Source organism: Hyaena hyaena, unplaced genomic scaffold (genome assembly GCF_003009895.1).
Source record: "Hyaena hyaena isolate Hyena2069 unplaced genomic scaffold, ASM300989v1 scaffold_225, whole genome shotgun sequence".
In the NCBI taxonomy this organism is placed as follows: domain Eukaryota; kingdom Metazoa; phylum Chordata; class Mammalia; order Carnivora; family Hyaenidae; genus Hyaena; species Hyaena hyaena.
Genome location: NW_024080857.1, coordinates 111,276 through 135,570, shown reverse-complemented (window position 1 = coordinate 135,570; position 24,295 = coordinate 111,276). Strand labels below are relative to the sequence as shown.

The 24,295-nt window shown below is 34.9% G+C and overlaps 1 pseudogene; it reads left to right on the top strand.

The window, feature by feature from the left end:
- LOC120239106 overlaps positions 1 to 23,755 on the top strand; it is a 31,102-nt pseudogene extending 7,347 nt beyond the window's left edge.
- Positions 23,756 to 24,295: the final 540 nt, after the last annotated feature.

The following is a 24,295-nucleotide window of genomic DNA, read 5'->3' as shown; positions in this document are numbered from 1 at the left end:
GCTGTCTTTGCCTTCTGTAACACCTCTATACCTCCCCCAACTGACCAATGTTTACCCAAAGATAGGGATATCTCTATGACCCTATTCAGCAGGAAAAAGTTATAGAAGAAAAGACTTTCAACCCTCAGCAACCTCAAAGATTTTAAGGGTCAGAATTATTCAAGGAGGAATGATGTGGGAAACAAAGGCAGAAGGAAATGGCAGATAAAATTAAACTTCTTTAAAACCTGCGATCTATTGACAAATACATAAGGCTGGTAGAGTGAAAGTTTTCTCCAGGAACTCCCTACTGTCTTAATGTTAATACTTTGCTAGAGGGAAAAACAACCTTAGCCTGAAAATACCTAGGCCTCCAGTATCCAATGAGTCTTCTTTTGGATTTAAAAATTCCATTGAAAGCTTCTACTTGACTTTACCTCCCCCAACTCCCAAATATATAATCAGTCTCTCCACAGGGTCAGGGGAAGCTCTTCCTGCCCATAGGTCCTGTCCCCATGCTTTAATAAAATCATCTTTTGACACCAAAGACATCTTCAAGAATTCTTTCTTGGCCATCAGTTCTCGATCCCACGAACCCATATTACCCCAAAAACCTCATCAAAGTAAATTTTATATTTTAGTCAAATATCTTTTTGACTACTGACTAAATATCCAAGTATACTTTGTAACTCAACTGTTCTGGTAAAAACTATCTATCTAATTTGACCTTAAGCTCAACTCTGCCCATATGGGAAACATATTTTTAGCACTCATGTGGGATGATGGGAGTTTGAATGACAGAACCTGAATGTAATGCCTTCTCAAATGATAATTTATTAACATATAGAGGGAAGCAAGTGAGCTTATTGATTTTGTAAAGATATAATTACAACTTTTCTTAAAGATGTAAGTATATGATTTGCTAAGTTTTAAAGAGTTTTCTAGAATTTAGTCAAGAGGCTCTGATACAAACACAAATCATATGATCACTCCAGTCCAATGGCAAAAGGTGCTTTTCCCTTGAATGGAATTTCTGTTTGAGGATGAGATAGAAGCATTTCATCAACAAGTGCAGTTTCATACCATGCAGACTGTGTATGTAAAACAAATCTTTAGGAAACCATAAGATAGTATGTAAGTGATGTATACACAATTTATTGACAAGAAGACTAAAATACTGTTTAGAATTGCCTTCTTTCATATTAATAGGGAATGAGGAGATCAATCCAATGATTTTCAGTTCTAAGGAAAAGTACAAGTGGCAGCTAGAGAAAGTAGGTGTGTTTAGTAGAAAAAGAAAAAAAAAAAGAAAGGAAAGTTAACTATGGAAACAGTTATAGGTGTTAGAAAGAAACAACAGGCACTATTGTTTTGTTAAGCCTCATCTAGACTTACTAGCTAACCTAACTGCAGTTGAGCATCTCAGAGTAGTGAAATTTTAAAACAATCAGTGTGGAATTTTCTGATCAGCATCAGTGAGTACATCTGCATGATTAGACCTCTTACTTTTCTCTCTAAGGGATGGTAAACTTGCTTGAAACAATCCTTTCTTTTCTTTTCTTTTCTTTTGCTAATAACTTCCTTGTCCCACCCCATTTCTGACTATTTTGTACAACTCTTCTGAGCACCCTTTTGTTTGTTAGATGAGATGTTGTCTAATTCTTGAATAAATGAATAAAACCATTAAGAACTTTAAATTTACTTGGTTGAATTTTTGTTCCTTAACATAGGTTATGGTTTCTTTGTTTGAATTTGCTTGTTTTAATTTTGGAAATTTTTGTACATATCTAAACAGTTGTATAATAAAAATTAATATTTCCTCATTGTAACCTTCCCATGCCCATTTTCCATCTCCAGTTATAACCTTTAACATTTTTTTCACTTTTTCTAGAGTTCCTTCAATTTCTTATATGCTTTGCTTATCCTATTATTTTATGACTTATTCAGTACAGAAATAATATAAACATTTTTATATGAGAATGAAATCATCTCATAGTTCTTATTTACTACCCCTTATATCCATTCACCACTCACCAGGATTATATTTTTAAAGGCTTTTATTTCCTTGTTCTTTGATCACATTACATGATTATATGATATACCAATGACATCCTACTGCCAGAGCAGTGGTGGGTGACAGGTTCCTTACTGCCCTGCTTCTGGGATTAACTAGGCTGCTTTTCTGGCTACTGAGCATCCTGTTGTGCCCACATTCCAAGTCAGATTCCTTATTTCAATAATTCTCTAAGCTACTTAATACTGTTTCATTAAATTATGTTTTTCTTTGCTAAATTATCCATTTACTGAATGATTTGCATTTGGAATACATGTCTGCCTGAAATAGGCAGAGTGACCTTCCTTTGGGAGCTTGGCTGCCTCAGTGTTGACACTTTGCTAAGGGCAAAAGGCAATCTTAGCTTAATATTATTCCAACCTCCAGGATCCTGTAAGTCTTGTTTAACATATAAAATTTTTTTTGAAACTTCCTTTATTTTTACCCCTTCACGTTGTATGTTGGGAATCATCCCCCAACCCTGTGGCCCACTGATATACATCTGAATGGTCTCATGATTAAGGTTTTATTAGACCGTAATGAATAACCTTTTCTAACAATGGTTAGGCCCCTCATAGTTGTTTCCACAATTCCTTACAGACTTCTGCTATCCTCCATCCCCCTCCCAACTTGAAGTTATATAATTGCCACAGTCCTAACCCTGGTGTAGAACTTTCTGCCCAAGGGTCCTGTCCCTGTGCTTAAGAAAACAAAACAAACAAACAAAAAAAAACTACCTTTTTGTCCTGAAGACATTTCAAGAATTCTTTCTAGACACTTCTCTAAATCCCAACATTTTCACATCAACCTTGTGTGAGTTTTTAATTCTTTTGTCTTTTCTTTAAGTTTTAAATACCAGTGGTCATTTATCCAAAAAATATGTTTTTCTAAAATTAGGTTTATTTCATTTTGAGTCTCTCATTTCTAGCTGACTACACAGACCATATTCTACAGAGAGGCTCAGTCTTGGCCTTTAAAAAATGAAAAGAAAAAAAATTATCAGTAGTTCAGTCCTTATAATAGCTCAGTTGGGATATCATAATATGAGTCCAGGTGAGAGATTACAGAATAGAGAAGCAAATGATAGAACTTTGAAGAAAGGGAGGTGGGGGAGGGAGAGGCATGCAGAAAGAAAGGCACAGGAAAAGGTCAGTCATAAAGAGTGAAATAAACTAGGAGAATATGGTTCATGAATGCCAAGAATATAGATAATCTTAAAAATGAGGAAGAGGTCATACGTAATAATTCCCAGAATTTTTAAAGACTATAAAATGCTGAAAGAAATTCTAGCATTAATGACAAACATATCCATTGCCACCTTCAAGAAATTTTTATTTTTTTAATTTTTTTTAAAATTTATTTCCGAGAGAGAATAAGAGAGAGAGAGTGAGCAGGGGAGGATCAGAGAGAGAGGGAGACACAGAATTCGAAGACAGACTCGAGGCTCTGAGCTAGCTGACAGCACAGAGCCTGCTGCTGGGCTCAAACCCACGAACCATGTGATCATGACCTGAGCTGAAGTCGGATGCTTAACTGACTGAGCCAGCCAAGCACCCCAAGAAAAATTTAAAAAGAAAGGTAGGAGCAGAAGTCAGACTGTAAAAACCATGAGGCATATATATATATATAATGTATGTATATATATAATATATACATATTACATATAGATATGTAGTAGTATAGGGAACAATATTGCTATTACAAAAATAATAAAAGTAACAGTGTAGTATGGAGTGAGGAAAAATCGTATCTAATTCCAATTCTATCATTTACATTTCACATTGGGCAAATTCAGTTAAACCTAACCCTCTAAACCTTAATTAACTCATCAATAAATCTTGAAGAATTATATCTGCTACAAACCATAGTTATTATGCTTTTGATAAATATTAATCTCTCCCTCCTTAAATGGAATATCTGATAGGACTTGTGACCAGGACCAAAGTTGTTTGTGTTTTTAAAATTTTTTAAAAATGTTTTATTTATTTCTTAGAGAGAGAGAGAGACAGCGTGAGCAGGGGAGGGTCAGAGAGAGAGCGAGACACAGAATCCGAGGCAGGCTCCAGGTTTTGAGCTAGCTGTCAGCACAGAGCCCGACGAGGGGCTCAAACTCACTAACTGGGAGATCATGACCTGATCTGAATGAAGTCAGACCTCAGCCGATTGAGCCACCCAGGTGCCCCTCAAAGTTTTTTATAAGAGCATTTTATGGCTAGATTTGGGGGTAGCTGTGGGAAGATCAATAGCGAAGAGGAAATTAATAAAACAGAAAAGAAAAAGGAATACAGTAATTGATGGAGCAAGGTGGGTGTTTATGTGGAAAACGTTGGGATTTGGAGCCAATGGCCAAGAAAGAATTCTTGAAATGCCTTCAGTGCAAAAAGGTGGTTTTATTAAAGTACAGGGACAGGACCCTTGGGCACGAAGAGCTGACTTGGGATTATAAAAAGTGACTGATTATATACTTGGGAGTTGGGGGAAGTTAGGGCAAGGAGAAGTTTCCAAAAAGATTTCCATATGCTAAAGAAAACTCATAAGGTTCTGTAGGCCTAGCTATTGCCAAGTTCAGTTTGTTCTTCCCTCTAGAAAAGCATTAACATTAAAACAGTTGGGTGTTCCTGGAGAAATGATTTACTCTGCCTGTCTCAAGTATTTGTCAGTGGGCTGCAGGTTGTTAAGGAAATTTAATTTTGTCTCTCATTTCCTTGTGCCTTTGTTTCCCAAATCAAGTGTGTAAGAAATTATTGACTCAGTCAAAGCTAAGCTATCTGGTCTGTAAGGAATAGAGCTATTTCCTTATGATGCAAGGAAGAAGAAAGACAAATAGGTAAACACAGAATATATGTGAGGTAACTAAAACAAATTTTAGGAGACTTATGTTAAATTACTTCATCTCAGCAATTTAAGAAATTATGCCAATTTGGGGCGCCCGGGTTGCTTAGTCGGTTAAGCGTCCGACTTTCGCTCAGATCATGATCTTGCGGTTCGTGGGTTTGAGCCCCGCGTCGGGCTCTGCGCTGACTGCCAGCTCAGAGCCTGGAGCCTGTTTCAGAGTCTGTCACTCCCTCTCTCTCTGACCCTCCCCTGCTCGTGCTGTCTCTCTCTCTCCTAGAAATAAAAAAAAAAAAAAAGAAATTATGCCAATTATAAGTATGAAAAGGTGGGATTAGAAATAGATGCATAAAAATACTAAAAATGTTTGTAGTAAATGAGGCAGGAAATGGAAATGAATTGGAGAAATGGTGAGGGCAGAACCACCTCAGAGAAAATAATATAATGTGGTAGTGCAGTTGATTATCTTTTAAATAATTTTCAGTTTTAAGTATCTCTTAGTAGTGTAGATTCATCTATATCATGGTACAATATAGTAGAAATAGATTATTTGAAGCTGTAATAAGTGTTTATTGGTTCCAAAACTTTGGATACTGATCTTTTAGATAAGTTCTTAGCTGTAACTTTTTCCCTGAAATTTAACTGTTTTGCTAAAAGTTAAATATGCAAGATTGAAGAGGCTCTGAAAATGGAGGGTTGTTCTTATAAAGTTTCTTAGATGATAATAAATATATTTTTTTAATTACACTTATCAAAAAATATGTGTAAGAGGGGTGCCTGGGTGGCTCAGTTGGTTAAGCGTCAAACTTCAGCTTAGGTTATGATCTCAAAGTCTGTGAGTTCAAGCCTTGCGCTGGGCTCTGTGCTGACAGCTCAGAGCCTGGTGCCTACTTTGGATTCTGTGTCTCCCTTTCCCTTGCCCCACCCCTGCTTGTGCTCTGTTTCTCTCTGTCTTTCAAAAATGAATAAATGTTAAAATTTTTTTAAAATATGTGTAAGAAAGAGTATTAGGAAGTATAAAATTCAAGGGTTATATTTCATTGTCTTATTTCCAGTTACAATATTCATTTTCAATTGGTAGGTCTCTGAAGATGAATATGGAAAGATAAATTCTAATTTCTCTATAATTAACACATTAAATAACAGCATTATTACATTAAGTAACACAATATATTGATTTGCTGACAGATCATCTCTCAGATATTGTTGATAATCAGTGTGCTTTACAAATGGAAAGAACAAGGTGCTCTTTTGAGCTCAGTGTCATATGCATTAAGTGAAAAATCATAGAATGGATTAAGTAGCCTTAAAAATCATACCTTATCTCTTTCTCTGCTTGTCTTTTCTTAGTTTTCTTCCCTTAACTTTTATCTTTTCAAATAAATATATTCATACTATTCAAACTTTGTTATTATTGAAGAGAGCTGCTCTTAACTGGAAAAGTGCTAGTGATTAATGGAAATAAAGACCATTGTAATTTTCAATATGAATGATGCTTGCCTTTACTGCAATTTTTAAATTATTTTACAAAATAATTTAAATCCAGATGAAATCATCTGGATTTTGTGTTATTTGGTCATGGCCTTGCAATAAGAGTTAATAAAAGCTTTTTTTCCCCAGTTATTGTCATTAAATCACCTAAATGCAAAAGCATATTTTCTGCCACTTAGCTTTGTAATGTTCATTTTACAACATTTTCTCAATCAGGTGTATATGTAAAGGAAACAGGTGGTAGAATACTTAGTTCCATTTTACACCCTATCTTCTGATTTTTGAACCCTGAATCATGGAGTAATTCTGCTTGATTAGGGGGGAAGATAAAAGGCCAGTGAATATACCCTTTATTACATTGGTATCTTTTAAATTAGTAGTCTTGGGAAAGGCATTCTTTATTTACTGTTCTGGCATGTTTCTGCTCTGTGGATGTTCAGTTTTGACTACCAAAGCAGTCAGATTCTGCAATATTCTAGAAGCCTTTGAATTCACACCTTTGTAGTTATTTAGAATTTGTGATTTCATGAAATAACAAGGCTCTGGGATCTAGTTGGTAAAGAAAATCTGAGGAAAAGAGGATGCTAAATAAGTGTGGAGCTCAAGGTAAAGTTGTGTTGGTTTTGTCTCTGCTCATTTTCAACAGAAGGTTTAGTGTTAGTGATAATTGCAGGTGTTTTGTATCATTTTATGCCTCTTTTCATTGTGCCTGTGTCACCAGCAATTATTCTCATTAAACAAATGGCAGTTTGATGGACTAAATACTACATCGATTTTGTTTTAATTCTCATTTATTTGCCTATAAATAGCAATGATTGTTAAACCATACTTCTTACTAGACCAATAGATTTCTTCTTTTGCTAATTAACTGCTTACTTACTTTGTCTGATTATTGTTTTATACTTTAGCAATTTTCTTATCAAAGTGTATGAACTTTTTTGTGTTTTGGGGTGGTGGTGGGGTCTGGAGTTGATGGCCAAAAAAGAGTCCTTGACATGTCTTTGGTGCAAAAATGGTGATTTTACTAAAGCATGTGGACAGAACCCATTGGCAGGAAGAGTTGACCTGGGACCATGAGGAGAGAATTGTTATATACCATGGAGCTGGGGGAGGTAAAGTCAAGGGGAAGTTTCCAAAAGGATTTTCATATGCTAAGGAAGACTCTCAGGATACTGGAGAACTAGCTATTGTCAAGTTAAGGTTGTTATTCCCTCTAACAAAGCATTAACATAAGTCAGTAAGGAGTTCCTGGAGAAATGTTTTGCTCTGCCTGCCTCAAGTATTTGTCAATGGGCTACAGGTTATAAGGAAGTTTAATTTTATCTGCCATTTCCTTCTGCCTTTGTCTCCCACATCACTTTTTATACATACTGAAGTTGTCAATCCTGTCCTTTTTTTCCTTACTTGATTTCTCAAATGGGTACATTCCAATGATATAAGTTTCAAAGTTATGTTCTAGAAATTATCAAAACTTTCATTTTGTATTTTTCTATTGTTTTGTTGGAATATTTCCCTACATTATGAAAATTTCCTAAACATTATTTAGACTTTAGTCTTTTAACCCTTTAAAATTCAGGTTTGTTTTTACAACTTTCTTTAAATTGCCCTAGCTTAATTTACTAAATAGTTCTGATGCTTCAATGCCTTCTCATAAATTACATGCTTATATATAGCAAAATCCTCTATTTGTTGATGCCCTTAACTTTTCTTCTGAATATGGTAGCAAATACTTTTTATATAGTAACAAACTTATTTATAGTAACACAACACATTTATATACAGTAAGGAAGACTTTATATTTCCAGTCAACATCAGCTTTTGAAATATCATTTTGTTTTCTGATTACTTATATTTTTCAGTTTGTTTTTAATGTTTTTTATTTATTTCTAGGAGAGAGAGAGAGAGACAGTGTGAGCAGGGGAGGATCAGAGAGAGAGGGAGTCACAGACTGAAACAGCCTCCAGGCTCTGAGCTGGCAGTCAGCACAGAGCCCGACGCGGGGCTCAAACCCACAAACCGCGAGATCATGACCTAAGCGAAAGTCGGACGCTTAACCGACTAAGCCACCCAGGTGCCCCTATTTTTCAGTTTTTAAGACATGCTTCTGTCTTCTTATTAATGTGCATTGTGAACAAAGCTGTTCTCTTCTTTACTCCCATCTAACCCTAGGAAGAACTAAATCCTGGGGGTTTCATAAGTCACTGAGAGTGCTGAAATTTACTCTAAGTCTGCAGTTCTTACATTATATCTTGTAGTCTTACTGCAGGAGTTGAGGAAGTGGTACCCAAGAGAAGCAGAGTGGCATGGTGGCAAGTATACGGGGCCAAAAGGTCACCTGGAATCTAGTATCTCATATGAATATGTTAATTTCCCACTAAACACATTTTCAGAATTCTTTTTCCAAATTCTATATGAAACACAATGGTTGGACAATAATGTATTATCCTTTTCTTTCCATTTTTCTTTTCCTTTCCATGTAACTAATTCATTTAATTTCTCCTAGCTTTAATTTATTCTTACGGGAAGATGGTTGTACAATATTACAAAGAATTTGAAGCCACTGCCTCAACGAACGCAAGAGTTAAAACAATAACCTCCCTCACAGCTTGTCCTCCATTTGCTGGTGGCTGTTTTCTTCCATGAAGGGCTCATAACCCCACAACTTTGAATAACGTATCTGTTAAGAAAGCCCTTCTCCATAAATGCCCTGTTAAATTAAATATCCTGATGATGGGACAGGTCAAATCGGGTGTAGCTGACTTTAATCATTTTCAGATGCATTAGTGAATATAAAAGAAGCTAGGAAAATATGCTGGATCTACATGGTTCTTGGATAAGAAAGTCATTCAAATTATATTTTAGTGCCAGAGAGCAAAAGAAAGGTGATTACTGTAAAAAAAAAAAAAAAAAAAAAGCAATTATAACATGTACATCTCCAGGTGAAACTGTATTGAATGATTTATGTAATACATTAAAAATATAAATGTATAAAGTTAATTTATTTTCTAATTAAACATCTACTTTTGTTTTAAACTCCAGGGCTTCCAGAGTCACTTCTACCTCCAGGCTTTCAGATCATGCAGAAATGAATACAAATCATTACTGTAACTTTAATCTTATATCTTAGGTTTCTGAGACATTTGTTGCATTTAAATATGTCTAAAAGAATTTAGAGTGCATGCCACAGGATAGCAGATAAAACACGATGTAAAGTTCTATATAATGCCTTTCAATCTGTTAAATAAAATCTGTTTCATTATCTGGTTGAGGCCATTAATTCTGAGTAAGAAGGGGATGGTTTTAAGAACCAGACTGTGGGTAAGGAAATGTGCACAAGTTGGAACATGTGTGTGTTTATTTATGGTAACTGAAAATAGCTAAGTCATCTGGAATGTTTTGCAGCTGTACAAGAAGCTGTGACCCTCATGACAGTTTCTTGCTCTGAAATCGGGAGTAAATTTCTAACCAGTAACACATACTCATATACATTCCAAGAGGTAGAGTTGTTTGTATCTCATCCTGTCAGGTTACATTTCTTGGTCAACACAAAAGCGCCTAACTGTGCCCTGAGGCAATAAAACAATTGAAACTTCTAACCTATGATTGAACTCCACAGGGCAAAGAGAAAAAGATAGGCTGCTAATGTGATGTCAGAAGGAGAATGCAGGGCAAAATGAGCTACAGAGATTCGGGCTTCAGCTGTGGTGTACAGCGCACAGGAAAACAGTCACCACACTTTAAAGGCCAAGTGGCATCACTGTTCAGCACACTCAAACTGCTTATGCTAAGAAGGAAACAAACATATTTCTTACTGGCCCCAAGTCTTTTCACCTCCCAACATAGTTAAAACTGTTTTTACCTGAATAAGAGAAATGGGAAGGAAGCAGAGCTGCATATTTTAGCAAATCTCTGTTCAAATTCTCCTTTATACCTTGTGTTTCCCAAGGCCCTAATCTGGGCTGAGAAAATGTAATCCTTACAAAACCTTATAATGAGGAGTGCATTAGTTTTCTATTGCTGCTGTAACAAATCACCATAAATCTTGTGGTCTATAAATTTATTGTCTTGGCGTTCTGGAGGTCACAAGTATGAAATAGGTCTTCTTGGCTAAAATCAAGATGTTGGCAGAGCAGCATTCCTTCTCCAGAAGGCCCTAGGGAAGAATCAGTTTCTTCCTTTTTTTCGCTTTTAAAGGCCATGCACATGCTTTGGCACATGGTCTTTTCCCATTTTTAAAGCCTGCAAAGGAGGATCAAATCACTCTGAACTTTGCTTCTGTTGTCACATCTCCTTCTCTGCCTCTGCCTTTCCTGCCTCCCTTTCTTTTATAATGACTCTTGCGATTACATTGTGCCCAACATGTAATCCAGAATAATCTCCCCGTTTCAAAATTTTTAGCAATCATATCTGAAAAGTTTCCTTTGTCATATAAGGCATTTTACCTTTTATAAGGTGGTCTTTATTCTAGGCAACTGAGGCTCAGAGAATTGAAGTGCTTGTCAGTCTTTTATTTTATTTTTTTAAAGTTTATTTATTTATTTATTTTGGGAGAAAGCACATGAGAGCAGGGGAGGGGCAGAGAAAGGAAGAGAGAGAATCCCAAGCAGGCTCAGTGCTGTCAGCATAGAGCCTAATGTGGGTCTTGAACCCATGGACCATGAAATTATGACCTGAGGTAAAATCAAGGGTAGGATGCTTAACTGACTGAGCCACCCAGGTACCTTTCAGTCTTTCATTCTTGAAGCCAGAAGTCTGTGTGATTACCTCACCCATGTCGTGCAATGCTTTACTCATGGGTGCTCTGATCTAATTCTCTGTCAGCTCTCTGTCTCTAGATTTTCTATATCATCCTTGGCAAATATTAGAAACTCTAGTGTGCCTGAAAGTTTACAGTATAAGGAACAGTCAGGAAATTTGGAGTCCAGGCATAAAGCTACCTATGATGAGCCATATTTCGTTTTAATATTGCTAACCACAGCTATATAAAAGTGTGTTCAGAACATCTGATAGAATTATGTTAACTCTCAATTATACTGACCCTTTTTCCTATAGGATACATTTCTCACGGGCAAGAGAAAGATGACATAAATCCAAAGATAATATGCATTGAGGTTTGGCTTTAATCTATTGGAACAGGTAATGATTGATTTCTATCCCTATAGATAAATAATAAAAATCAAATGTGAAAGACATTAGATTAGATAAACTCAAAATATTACTTATATCTCTCATTTCTTTGTTTTCCAGGTGAGGTTAACATTAACACTGAGTTTATAATGAAGAAGCTGTTCTGGTTCGGCCAAATTAGGGAATCATAAAATTCCTCTGTTTATGTCAAGAACATAAAATATAATTATGGTGCCACATAGTACTTATCTTGAACTATAAGAATTACCAAGAGTAAAATATGATCAAGAAAAGAAAAGATGTATTTCTCCTAGCTAAACTGTAGGTTTCCATGATACTTAATACATTTTCAAAAATATCACAATAAATCCTAAACTTGACCTGCCATTTATTGAAGCCGTTAAAATAAAGCACAGTTGCAAAATGTAAGGGCACTTTACTTTTCATGGAAGTACATGCTTTATATATGTCCTTTGCTCAAGCTATTAACCAGGTATGAATGAGTCTGAAGAAATAAAAGAAGTACTTAGGAAAATATTTTGCTCTAATTAAAATATACACATATGCATATATATATACTTATATATATATAATTTTAAGGCCTTAAAATAGTGTTTTAAAGAATAAATTACAGTTTTTATACATCATTTTGTACATCTTCTTTAATACAGAAGCAACATTTTCAAATTCAAGAGGAATATGACACCAATAATGGTTAAAATAAATAATGTGCCCATATTAAGTAATATGATGGTTAGAATTTTAAAAGGTGATGATGTTTTAGAATATATTCAGAGAATCTAATTAAATTAAGGTCTACCTGTACCTAATCAATATGTACTGCTTTGGTTTCATTCATCCTTGTTTTAATTTACACTAATGAATCATTTCAGGAGAAAAAACTGGCATGGTACAAGAATCCTCATCTTACATTAGAATGCACATTAGTTCCTCAGAAGATTAATAAATCTATATTCTCCTCCTGTCAACTGATTCTAAGCACAAAACTCCTACTTTGTCCAGGATATAGTCTTGAGAATGAACTCTTTAAAGAAGTAAGCAGTCCACACAAAATATTTAGAAAGTGATGACCAATAGTAAATAAGTAAAGGAAGAAAATTGGAAAGATTAGATCATTTATTTGTTATTTAAGTCTGAAATTTCTCTTTTCTCAACAGCACTGTCCAACTTTCAATAAATATGTTGAGTATGTTTAGCTAAAAATAATATTTATAATAATAGTAAAAGCCTTTCATCAAACATAAACCCCAAATTATTATTGTTTTTCCCCTCTTACTTGATTATTCTAGTGAATACCTACTGCATACATAAAAAAATAACTCCTTTTTATACCAAATTATCATACATATGCTAGACTCTATCATTTGTTTCATCTCATGTCCTTACCTTTGTCACTATCCAGTCATACCAGCTTGTTTTCTCATATTCAACAATAGCAAACTCACAGCACACTCAGTGCCTTTACATTTCTAGTTTACTCTGTCTGAAATGCTCTGCTTATACAGGTATATTCTCCTTGTTGAGTCCTGAATTCAAATATCACCCTTTCAAAGAGTATTTCCCCAACTTCACTATCTAAAAAGGCCCCATTCAACCCCAGAGTATCATTCTTTGCTACTCTAGTTTTCTTCATATCACTAAGTCTGGTTACATAATTTGCAGTAACCAGTAAAATAGTCCAATAAAAAAATAAAATAAAAATATGAAACCCCTTCTTCAAAAATTAAGAATTTTAAGAGTGACAGCCAAGCATTAAACCAAGTGCATGGCCCTTCTAAGTGTAGGTTTCTGTATGACTGCACAGGTTGTAAGGCCATGATGCTAGCCCTCTATAACAGTTACTACCATGTAAAATTAAACTCTGAATTATTGTGCTTGTTTAATCTGGCACCCCTGTTAGAACATACACTCTGTAGAGCTCAGATCAGAACCTTCACGTTGATTGTTACATTTCACATGTTTAGAATAGCCCCTGAGACATAGAAAACAAAAATTAAATATTTCCCGAACTAAAAAGAAAAAAAGAAGAGTCAGGCAGTGAAAGAGAATTCTATCTCAATCAGTTTTGTTCTATTCAAGCCTTCAACAGATTGAATGTGACTTGCCCATATTTGAGGAGGCAATCTGCTTTACTCAGTCTACTGATTCAAATGTTAATCTCATCCAGAAACACCCTCACAGACATATGCAGAACAATGTTTAACTGGACTCCCTGTGATTTAGTCAAGTAGACACAAAGTTTGCCATCACAAATCCACTCTTGTCAATTTGGCACCCATACACATCTCCATAAGGCACACTTAATCTTCAAATAAAGAGAATAACAAGGTCAGAGGAGTGGCTATAGCCAGACCAACCATGGTGAGTAGAAAAGTCAGTGTTGCTAAATCCATACATAACCTCTATCTGTGCCTCTATAGCCACATTGTTCATAAGCCCATTGAATAACAGAGGTGACTGGAAAAACATGTTGGACTATATCCACAGAACTGGTCATGCTATCTTCTTGATTATTAAAATCCTCCTTTGCTGAGGTTATCCTCTCATTAGCATTCATATGTGATACATATATCCTCATATTACTTGACTATTCAGAAAGGTCTACCCACATACCTCTTCCCAAAATTTCCTTGTCATCAATTTTCCAATTCTTGAATAGGGCTTTTATCAGAACTCAATCATACAGGCTTGGTCTTGGATTTCCAGATAAAAGAACCATGAGAACTAGATTTTGGTTGTTTATAAGCCACCCAGTCTATGGTATTTTGTAAGAGTTCCCAAATGGATTAAGACATCTAGCTTCAAAATGTCAATGCTGGAGTAGAATTCTGCTTCAAGATGAACCATACCTAAAGACTTCTTCATATTTTATTTAAATGATGGTTAGATAAGATTTTGGACTTTAGAGCTGATATTTTATTTTACATGGATGTGAGATGAATTTTGGAAGACGATGAACAGAATGCTATGGACTGAATTGTGTCCCCTCAAAGTTTACATATTGAAATACAACCCCCCCAATGTAATATTATTTGAAAAAGGGGTCTTTGGGAAATAATTAGGTTTAGAGAGGGTGGGACCCTCAGGAGGATTAGTGCCCTTACAAAAAAGAGAAACTAAAGCTTTCTCTGTCAGGCATGTGAAAACACAGGTAGAAGTTAGATATCTGCAAGTCAGGAAAAGAGCTCACACCAGAATCCTACTATGCTGGTGTCCTGATCTCTTCTAACCTCCAGAACTGTGAGAAAATAAATTTCAATTGTTTAAGCCACAAAGCCAACTAAGATAGTCATTAGTGTGCTACTAAGTGATTATGGCAAAATTATACATATAAGCTTTTTCTTATCAAATCAAATAGATTATAGTTAGTAAAGAACTGTGATTATTATTTGAATCAATCAGAGTGTTCATTTGTAGGATGATTAGGAATGTTATAATTTGTAATCCAATCTTAAGATAGTGAGTCAGGGAAAACAAAGCATCTTTTTTGTATATTAAATAAATCATAGATCTGAAGTGCCTGGGTGCCTCAGTCTGTTGGGCATCTGACTCTTGATTTGGCACAGGTCATGATCCTGGGGTCATGGGACCAACTCTTAAGTTAGGCTCCATGATGAGTATGGACTAAGATTCTCTCTCTCTCTCTCTCTCTCTCTCCCTGTGCCCCCTCCCCAACTTACACCCACTCTCTCAAATTATATATCTCTATCTATCATCTATCTATCTATCTATCTATCATCTATCTATCTATCTATAGATATATATAATAGATATATAATTTCTAAATAAATCATAGACCTAATTACAGAAGAGATTCTTGGAAGGCAGAGAAACAAGTTTCAAGATGCCCTAGAAATTCACCTGGGACTAACTTACCCTCCCTGTTCATTGTATGGCTTTCATCTCACTGGGCATCTGGTTGAATCCTACATTTTTTAAGGTTTAATCCTAAATTTTAATTACCCATCCTTCACAAATGGATTTCAACCAAGTCTTTACAACTGAATAAATGTTATTAGAATTGGGAAAACCAAAATTTCTTATTTTCAGATATTGCAAATTACTAAATTTCTTTTCATCTCTTCCCTTTTTCTCAACCTTTAGCCCTCATGTGTAATAGCTGTGCTCTACTCTCATTATGACAAAGGAAGCATTCCACGTGAAATACATAGTAATCAGATAATAAAAGTATCTTCTCTGAAAGTTAACGTCAATTATATAAATAACCAGTTCAAATTTACCAACAAGAATGTTGATAATATGCAACTTAATAAGTAGAAAACAGGATGACTTGAAGGAAAAAAGAGCTAAGGGTTAAACATTACAAGAGAAAAGTTAATCTGAATGTCTTTAATTGGTATTACCTTTCTATGTCTTTAAGGGGATACCAGGTTAAGAATGAAAAAAAAGTCATCAAAATTTGATTTAGACAACAATGGGAAATCTATGCTTTGAAATTTTAGTGCTTTGAAACCAGAAACTCTAAAAAAAGAATTAGAAATCGAATACCCTCTATCAAATGTACAAATGTGTTTATTCACTCATTGAGATTTTTGGAAACACCTCAATTTTAGGCCTGACTCTCCTCATCTCTAGTAACTGCGGCAGCTCTTTAGTCAGTTTCTTGGACCAAATCTGTGTTTTGTTGTTGTTCCCTCCTTCACACATATGCCAGACCCGTCTGCAGAAATGCAACCAGCATCGCAGCACTAACCTCATTAACATAGGGTAACATCTTATTACTTTCTGAGGCAGGTGTAAATGGTTCTTGAATTTCAAAATATTCTGAAAACTAGAATTTTCTTTTTTTAATTTTCTTTTTTTTATTTTCTTTTTAATTAATTAATTTATTTATTTTTGGAGAGAAAGAAAAAGTGTGAGTAGGGGAGGGACAGGGGGAGAGGAAAAGAGAGTCTTATGCAGGCTCTGTACTGAGTGCATCGCCTGATCCAGGGCTTGATCTTATGACCCTGAGATCATGACCTGAGCTGAAATCAAGAGGTGGAGGTTTAATGGACTGAACTACCCAGAAGCCCCCCAAACTAACCGTTCTTTACCTATTCAAACCCTACCTCCTCTTTTTATGACAATTATACCTCTAAATACATTACACATATTCTCCTCATGACTTACTCTGTATTTTTCTGCATATAAAAAACTTTGATTCTTTATTTCTTTTCAAAATGTTTGTTTATTTTTTAGAGAGAGAGAGAGAAAATGTGCATGTGAGCAGGGGAGGGGCAAAGAGAGAGAATTCTGAATAGGCTCCATGTTCATCAAGGAGCCTGACTCAGGACTCAATCTCACAACCATAAGATCATAACCTGAACCAAAATCAAGAACTAGACGTTAACCTATTGAGCCACCCAGGCACTCCTCAAAGTTTTTAAATGAAAAGTATATATTTTTTAATCTTAGGACCACAACTGTTAGCGTTAGCTGTTAGCTGTGCAACTTCTGTTTTAACTTTGTGTGCTCATTTCTTCATGTGAAAAAAAAAATCATTCTAGTATCTACCTGATGAGGTTGTTGTGAGAATCAAATGTACTAAAATATACGAATCACTTAGGCTGATGCAAAGTTGATATCATATGGGTTAGGTTTTACAATTCTTTTAATGTTTAGTTATTTATTTTGAGAGAGAGAGGGTGCATGTGCATGCAAATATGGGGGAGGGGCAGAGAGAGAGAAGGAGAGAGAGAGAGAGAGAGAGAGAGAGAGAGAGAGAATCCTATGAAGGCTCCAGGCTGACTCAGAGCTTAATCCCAGGAACCATGAGACTATGACCTGAGGCGAAATCAGGAGTCAGATGTTCAACCAACCTAGCCACCCAGGTGCTCCATATTTTTGATCCTTAAACACATCTTCATTTTCTTTCAAAATCTGACCTTTATCCTTAAACATGCTTTAATATTTTCTTTTTATATGCTTCTATTTTACATATTACCTAGGACACGTTACTTAGAACTTATTATTTTGTAATTTAAAAATATTTTTCTTTTTTAAATAATTTACAAGTTATTTGAGAGTAGTTATATTTTTTAATAAATAATTCCTTCATCCTACAGAGGTCTTCATGAACAAAATTTGGCAAACTTTTGCTTCATATAGTTTAGGAGCTAAGTAGGATACAAAAACATATAAGAAAGGAAGTTTCCTCACTGGGATGATAATTTACATGGAAAAAAGAATATGGTACATCATAAGATATATGAATGTACTTGTGATAATTCTTACACCAAAGTCTTTTTTTTTTAATGTTTATTTATTTTTGAGAGAGAGAATTCAAGCAGGGAAGGGGCAGACACAGGAGACACAAAATCTGAAACAGTTTCCAGAACCGGATGCAGGGCTCGAACTCACAAACTATGAGATCATGACCTGAACTGAAGTCAGACACTTAACCAAATGAATCACCCAGGAGCCCCTTACACCAAATTCGTAAAGAGTAGTTACATATAGTAACAAATATAGGTATGCATAATGAAAAAAATTAATTAAAAGATCACTTTGTGTTTTCTCTTTTTTTGTATAATTACTGGGTAAATAACAATAATAATAATAATAATAATAATAGTAAAAAACCACTAATAAAAATGATCATCTCAGTTTCCAGTGGAAAACAAAGTTCTACTCCCTTTGAAATAAAAGTTATATAAAACAAACAATATCTGGGCAATTAAGTAAAGTAGGAATATTTAAGTAAGAAAATTCTATTTTTTAATTCTATTAAATTATACCATTTGCATTTGTTTTAATATTTAAAGATTAAGTTTATTTCAGTATATTTATTGGGAGCAAACATGACACGTTTTGAAACTACATAAATTTTTCTAAACTTACTTGTCATTATTTGTTCCGTGACTCCAACCACATTGATTAAAGCATGAGAGTGTTTAACACAAAAAGAAAAAAAGAAAAGAGGGTAGTAATCACTTGCAGGAATGTTTTATAAAAGATGAATTAGAATTGTTAAGTTTAGTTCCAAAATATACAAATATCAACTTAAAATAAAAACTCAATTTTTTAATAACAAAAATGAATTTTAACCATCAGAAATATCTAAAAATAGAATAGTTTACTCATCTATGATGAGTTTACTGACTCTGAAAACAATTAAGCAATGAGACTTCTACTTATTACAAATTAAAATCTCAGACAGTCTATAGTTCTGTGCTTAATGATTGGTGGAGATAATATGTGGTCACTTTCACTGAGGTCAGAAATGAGCTGGGTTTGCTTTGCAAAAACAAGTTACAAGTCCTATAAACACAAGACAGAATTTATCACATGCCACATTTGTTGAAATTCACAGTAATCTTTAGAAATAAAAGAAACTAAAGGTGAAAGAGAAACAAAAAGAGAGAAGAGAGAAGAAAGATGAGAGACAGAAAGAGATTTAACAGCTTTCTCAAGGGTACATAATTAGATAGAACTGAGATTTGGACACTGGTGGTCCAGCACCTGAGGGAAAATTCTTAACCTCTATTCTATGATAGGCTATATGTGTAAGATATGATAGGTAGAAAGGAGACAAAAACCAAAGGTAATGAAGAGTTAAGTACAATAAAAGCAGACCCCTCCTATTGGAAAGAATTGAGGGGAAAAAATGATTGTAAATTATATTGGAGGCAGATTACCAGTGTAGAGCGAAATGTCCTAGCACTGCAAATGTCAAAGTTGTTTATTATGCCTAGGAGTTAAGCTGCTGTATTTTGCACAGTGTGAAACATATGGAGATTTTTCAAGAAAAGTGTCATGTACTAGTTATTTAACTGGGAGTTAACAAAGACCAACATACCATTGGGAAAACTGTATCTTAAATAAAGCAAAACTGCATAGCAGTGAGCTTTAAATGAAAGAAGGTACAAGTCCTGCCAATCCCTCAGGTACAAGAACAATAGGAAATCAGTGTGAACCAAATGTAAAAGCAAAATGGGAATTTTGACTTCCTGAATACTAAACTGCCCTTGTTCACTGACGATTTGCCACTTTTACTTTTGTTAGAATTGATTTTCAAATAGTTTCTCTCTCAAGAATTAGTAATGCCCTTGGATAATCTTTGGGCTCTACATTAAAAGACTGAAAAATTAGGCTGTAGATTCAAGTTATAGCTTCTTTTTTTTAAATGTTTTATTTATTTCTGAGAGAGAAGGAGACAGAAACAGCATGAACAGGGGAGGGTCAGAGAGAGAGGGAGATACAGAATCTGAAACAGGCTCCAGGCTCTGAGCTAGTTGTCAGCACAGAGCCCGATGTAGGGCTCGAACCCACAAACTGTGAGATCATGACCTGAGCCAAAGTCAGATGCTTAAGCGACTGAGCCACCTAGGTGCCCCTAATGTTACAGTTTCTAAGATTTGCTAACTATGTGGCTTTGGACAGGTAGAAGAACCTCTCTTACCAAGTTCTTATATTAAGTTCTTATGTCCTAGATGAGGAAATTTATATAAATTATTTATATGAAGTGTTCAGCATACATTTAACATAGTAACAAGTTGTTATTTTTCTTTCAATTATCATTTTCCTTAAACTCTTCAAAATTAATAAATGATAACTGATCCATCGATAAATTTGGTACTAAGGGACAGATATTAACAAAAACAAATTCTAAAACTAGGATCTTAACTTCTTGAGTTAAACATACTGGTCAAAATACCAGTTTTCTGAAGAGATCAGCATCTCTGCTTTAATCTTACTGTTTGAAAGATCAATGAATTTGTCTGACAATGTCTTTCTAAAACCTTACCATAAGTAATTTTATTTTGCAATCTCTCTGTGAAGTGGAGAGGAAATAGAAGATATTATCTTCATTTCACAATTTCACATGTTAAAAGATTTACATCCAAGGCTCTAGAAAAGTTAATGAAAAGAAAGAATCAGAATTCAAATACTCAAATTTGTAATGTAGTATCTTTCTACCTGTTTGGAACCTTATGAGTTTTGTCATCTCTAATATAGAAATAAGATCAATGGGAGAACCAGATAATCTCTGGAATATTTATACAATTGGAATAGTTCCAGCAAAAATTGCCCCATGACTTTCTCCCTAAAAGATAATTTGGGACTGTATGTAATAATTATTACATTAATATTATTTTAAAATGTGCAAACTCAGAAAAATCAGTTGTAAGTAGGGAGATAGCATTGCTTTCAATTTAACAGTCTAGATTCAGGAGGCAGACTGCCTATAGTTAAATTCTGAACTCTGTTGCTTTAGGCAAGTTACTTAATATGTCTAAATCTGAGTGGCCATGTTAACCCTTATAGGGTTGTGTTGAGGATTTAATTAAATGGTGAGCATAAAGACTGCAACACTGAATAAGTTTTAAATACCTATTAACTATTACTTTTACCTATTAACATATTATTGAATATTCTTCTTCCACAAACAACTAAATTATTGTTTTAAGACAGTTGTTAGTCTTTGTAATCAAATTTTGAAAATGAAATTTGCTATTCAAAAAAATGAAATCTAACACCAGGGCTCATATTTCTTTTATAGTATATTTATTTCAGTGAAGAGGATAAACTTTTAAGACAAAGAATTAACACTAGCATACAGTTTAGAAAATACATTCAAAAGCTTCCGGTGTCTCTATGGAGACATGGATGTATGCTAAAGGAAGGCCAGTGTTCTCCCAATCATATCCTTTGTTTGGATACTTAGTATACTGCTCTAGTAAGTATGTAAAATCAATACTCAACACAGTAATAGAAAAAGGTTCTGAAGCCTCATAAGTAGGACACTTAAAAGTAAAAGTTTCCAGAAAAAATTGTTTGTTAAATACGAAAAGAGGAGGAAAGTGTAGACTTCTCATGAAATTGAGGAAAGCTATTAAGATATAATAGCGATGAATTCTTCAGTAATTGCTTCAGTAGAAATTTTATTTCACTTACTTATTGAGTCAAAATTACAACTCAACCAATGGAGAGAGTTGTATCTCTAACCTCTCAGACAAAACTGTCTTTAAAATTTACAGAAAAAAGCAAATAGTATGCAAATTATTTTATGGTTTCATCCTAGAGAAGAAATTATTGGAGCTCATTTTGTCTCATGAAGAGGTCCAATAACAAGCCAGTAACTTTTAGGAGATGTGTCATTCAGGGGCCTTGGAAGAGACTAATCAGGCTAAAATGACCTCAAAGTTATTCAAGATAATGTAGTAACACTTTAACAAGTCTCTAGGTGATTCCTAAGTCAAAGAAACATTGGGAGTGTTTCTGTAGTCCAATTAACATATGAATTTCTTGAATTGAACAATCATGGAAGAATGAAGAACCCTTAGTTCTATATGTAAAGAGATACCTAGAAAAAAAGACTAGGGAGGAGTAAACCAGAAAATTACCAATGGCTGTACCATGCTGATAAAAATTTCATGTAATTCATGTGCATAATTTAGTAAACCTGCACTCTAAGTGGAATCAGTAAACTCATATACTCGTTCATAATAATGTGTCAAATGGCGGGTGGTATTTTTTTCTTAGAAATCTGATAATTGCTTTATTTAAATCATTTAATTTAAACCTCATTTATAACCTAACATTACTGCTTTGTAAATCACTGACATAAGCAAAAAGAAGACGGTGTTCATATATTAAATAAGCTTGGTAGCCAAGATCCAAATCTAGCTTTTTCTGAGTCAAGGCTCAGACTATTCCAATCTAATTATGTCTCCCCCCCATCCCCAAATGTCCTTAAAGTTTGGAAGTAAAATGAGACTGTTACTGGCCTAAAGAACTCAGATATAAATTTGGTATTTTAATATTATCAGAACATCTGTTAAAGGTTACATAAATCTGTTTTCCATATTTAAATCATAGTAAGTAGCACACGGTAACATCAAAAATCCCTATGTTCTGAGTGGCAAAAACAAAACAAAACAAAACAAAACAATTTAATAGAAACATAGTAAAAATAAGAAAGCTAAAGAAGCACTGAATAAGCTCTACATACATCTCACTAATTTGGGAACTTTCTTTGCACATGAACAGAGAAAACCCAAAAGGATACAGTGAAAAGTAAAAGCCTCAGGCTGACTTGAAAATTAACTGATCACAGGAACACTCTTTCCAATGCACACAAAAATCTACTGTCAAAAAAGGAACCCTTTCAATCTCAAGGTATTTGGTGGGGGTGGGGAGAGGATACTCAGCTATAGGCTGACAACTAATCTATTCAGACACTGGGGCAACTCCTAAGTATCCAGTGTAAATATAGTAAGAAATAAAAATGATTAGTGACTTTAATACGTGCATACCATGAGGGGAAATATTAAATAAATTTAAATTACAAAAAAATAAAATAACATAAAAATAAAGCTTCAGTTAAGAAAAAAAGAAGAATCTGGAGTTATATTATTTAACATGTCTAATTTTCAACAACAACAACAATTATAAAGCATACAAAGATACTGAAATGTTGGCCCATACTCAAGAAAAGTGTAATCGGTGCACAATGTCTCTAAGCACCTCTATACGTTGGATTTAGCTGACTTCAAAGATGCTTTTATAAATACATTGAAAATTTAAAGAAAAATGTATTTCAGGAGTTAAAGAAAAATATGGTTGCAGTGATTTGTCAAATGACTTGCAATAGAGGACTATGTAAATTATATAAAAAAGAAATTTCTAGAATTTAAATATGTAATAGCCAAAATAATGGAAAAACATTGGCTAGATAGATTCAAAAGCATAACAGAAATGTCAAAAGCACAAATCAGTTAACTTAAAAATAGATCAATAGAGAAGATGGTTACACTCCTATTTAGACATTTGGCCATCATTGCTTCTCTGCCACCTTAGTTCTAGGCTCTGTATTGGAAATGCTGTTCCTTTGAGAACCGCACTCAAAGAAGAGAAGAAGAAGTTCTGGAATAAGAACACCGGCTTAACCCATCCTCTGTCTCCCCATATCACTATCTACAGTTGGTCTCTTCCCATGGCAATGCCCATTTGCCACTGTGGTACTGGTATGGCACTGAGTGCAGGGGTCTCTCTTTTTAGCTTGTTGACCCTGTTGGTCCCTGGGAACTTTGAGTCTCATTTGGAACTTGTGAAGTCCCTGATCTGGGACCAATCACTGAGCGACACAGCCAAGTTTTCAAGTTTATACTTTTTTTCTCTCTCATGTATCACACCTGGAATAGGTGGGACTTAGAAAAAGGCCAGAAGTTATATCAGTCTGGAGTGTCTGGAATGGTTGTCTTGGTTCTTACTATGTTGTCCTCTGTAGGGCTGGTAGCCATATGAAGAGCTGAAGTTCCCAGCATTACCTTCTTATGTATGATTCATTGACCTAGCTTCCTGTTTGTTAGTCTCTTCCCAGCCAAGGCAAAGTTCTCATTATTTATTTAGACCCTTTTATGCTTGCACATCCCCTCTGAAGCTTAGTCACAGTAGGGTAGCTTATAGAACCATAGACATGGAAAAGGGTCCAGTTTTCTCTTTATGTTTAAAGATGGAATGATAAAAAAAATTCCCTTTTCCTGCCCTCAGCTAGCAGCCTTCTTGGGGTCTAGGAGCCCTCATTCTCTCTCCATATTGGGCCTTGATTCGTGTTGATTGTCAGCTGTTGGCACCTTATTCCTGAGACAGTGGAAACAATGCCAGCTCTGCAGCCTCTGCTGTGGGGACTAGGGGTGGGGTTTTGCATGCCAATACCTGTGGGTTGCTAGATTAAAGAACAGTTATGTTCATTGGTCAGAGCTTGGGGTCTTCAGCACCCACACAGTGTTACTGACAAAAGAGAGATGGGGGTGGAGGGGAATTGCATGGAAACAGAATTAACAG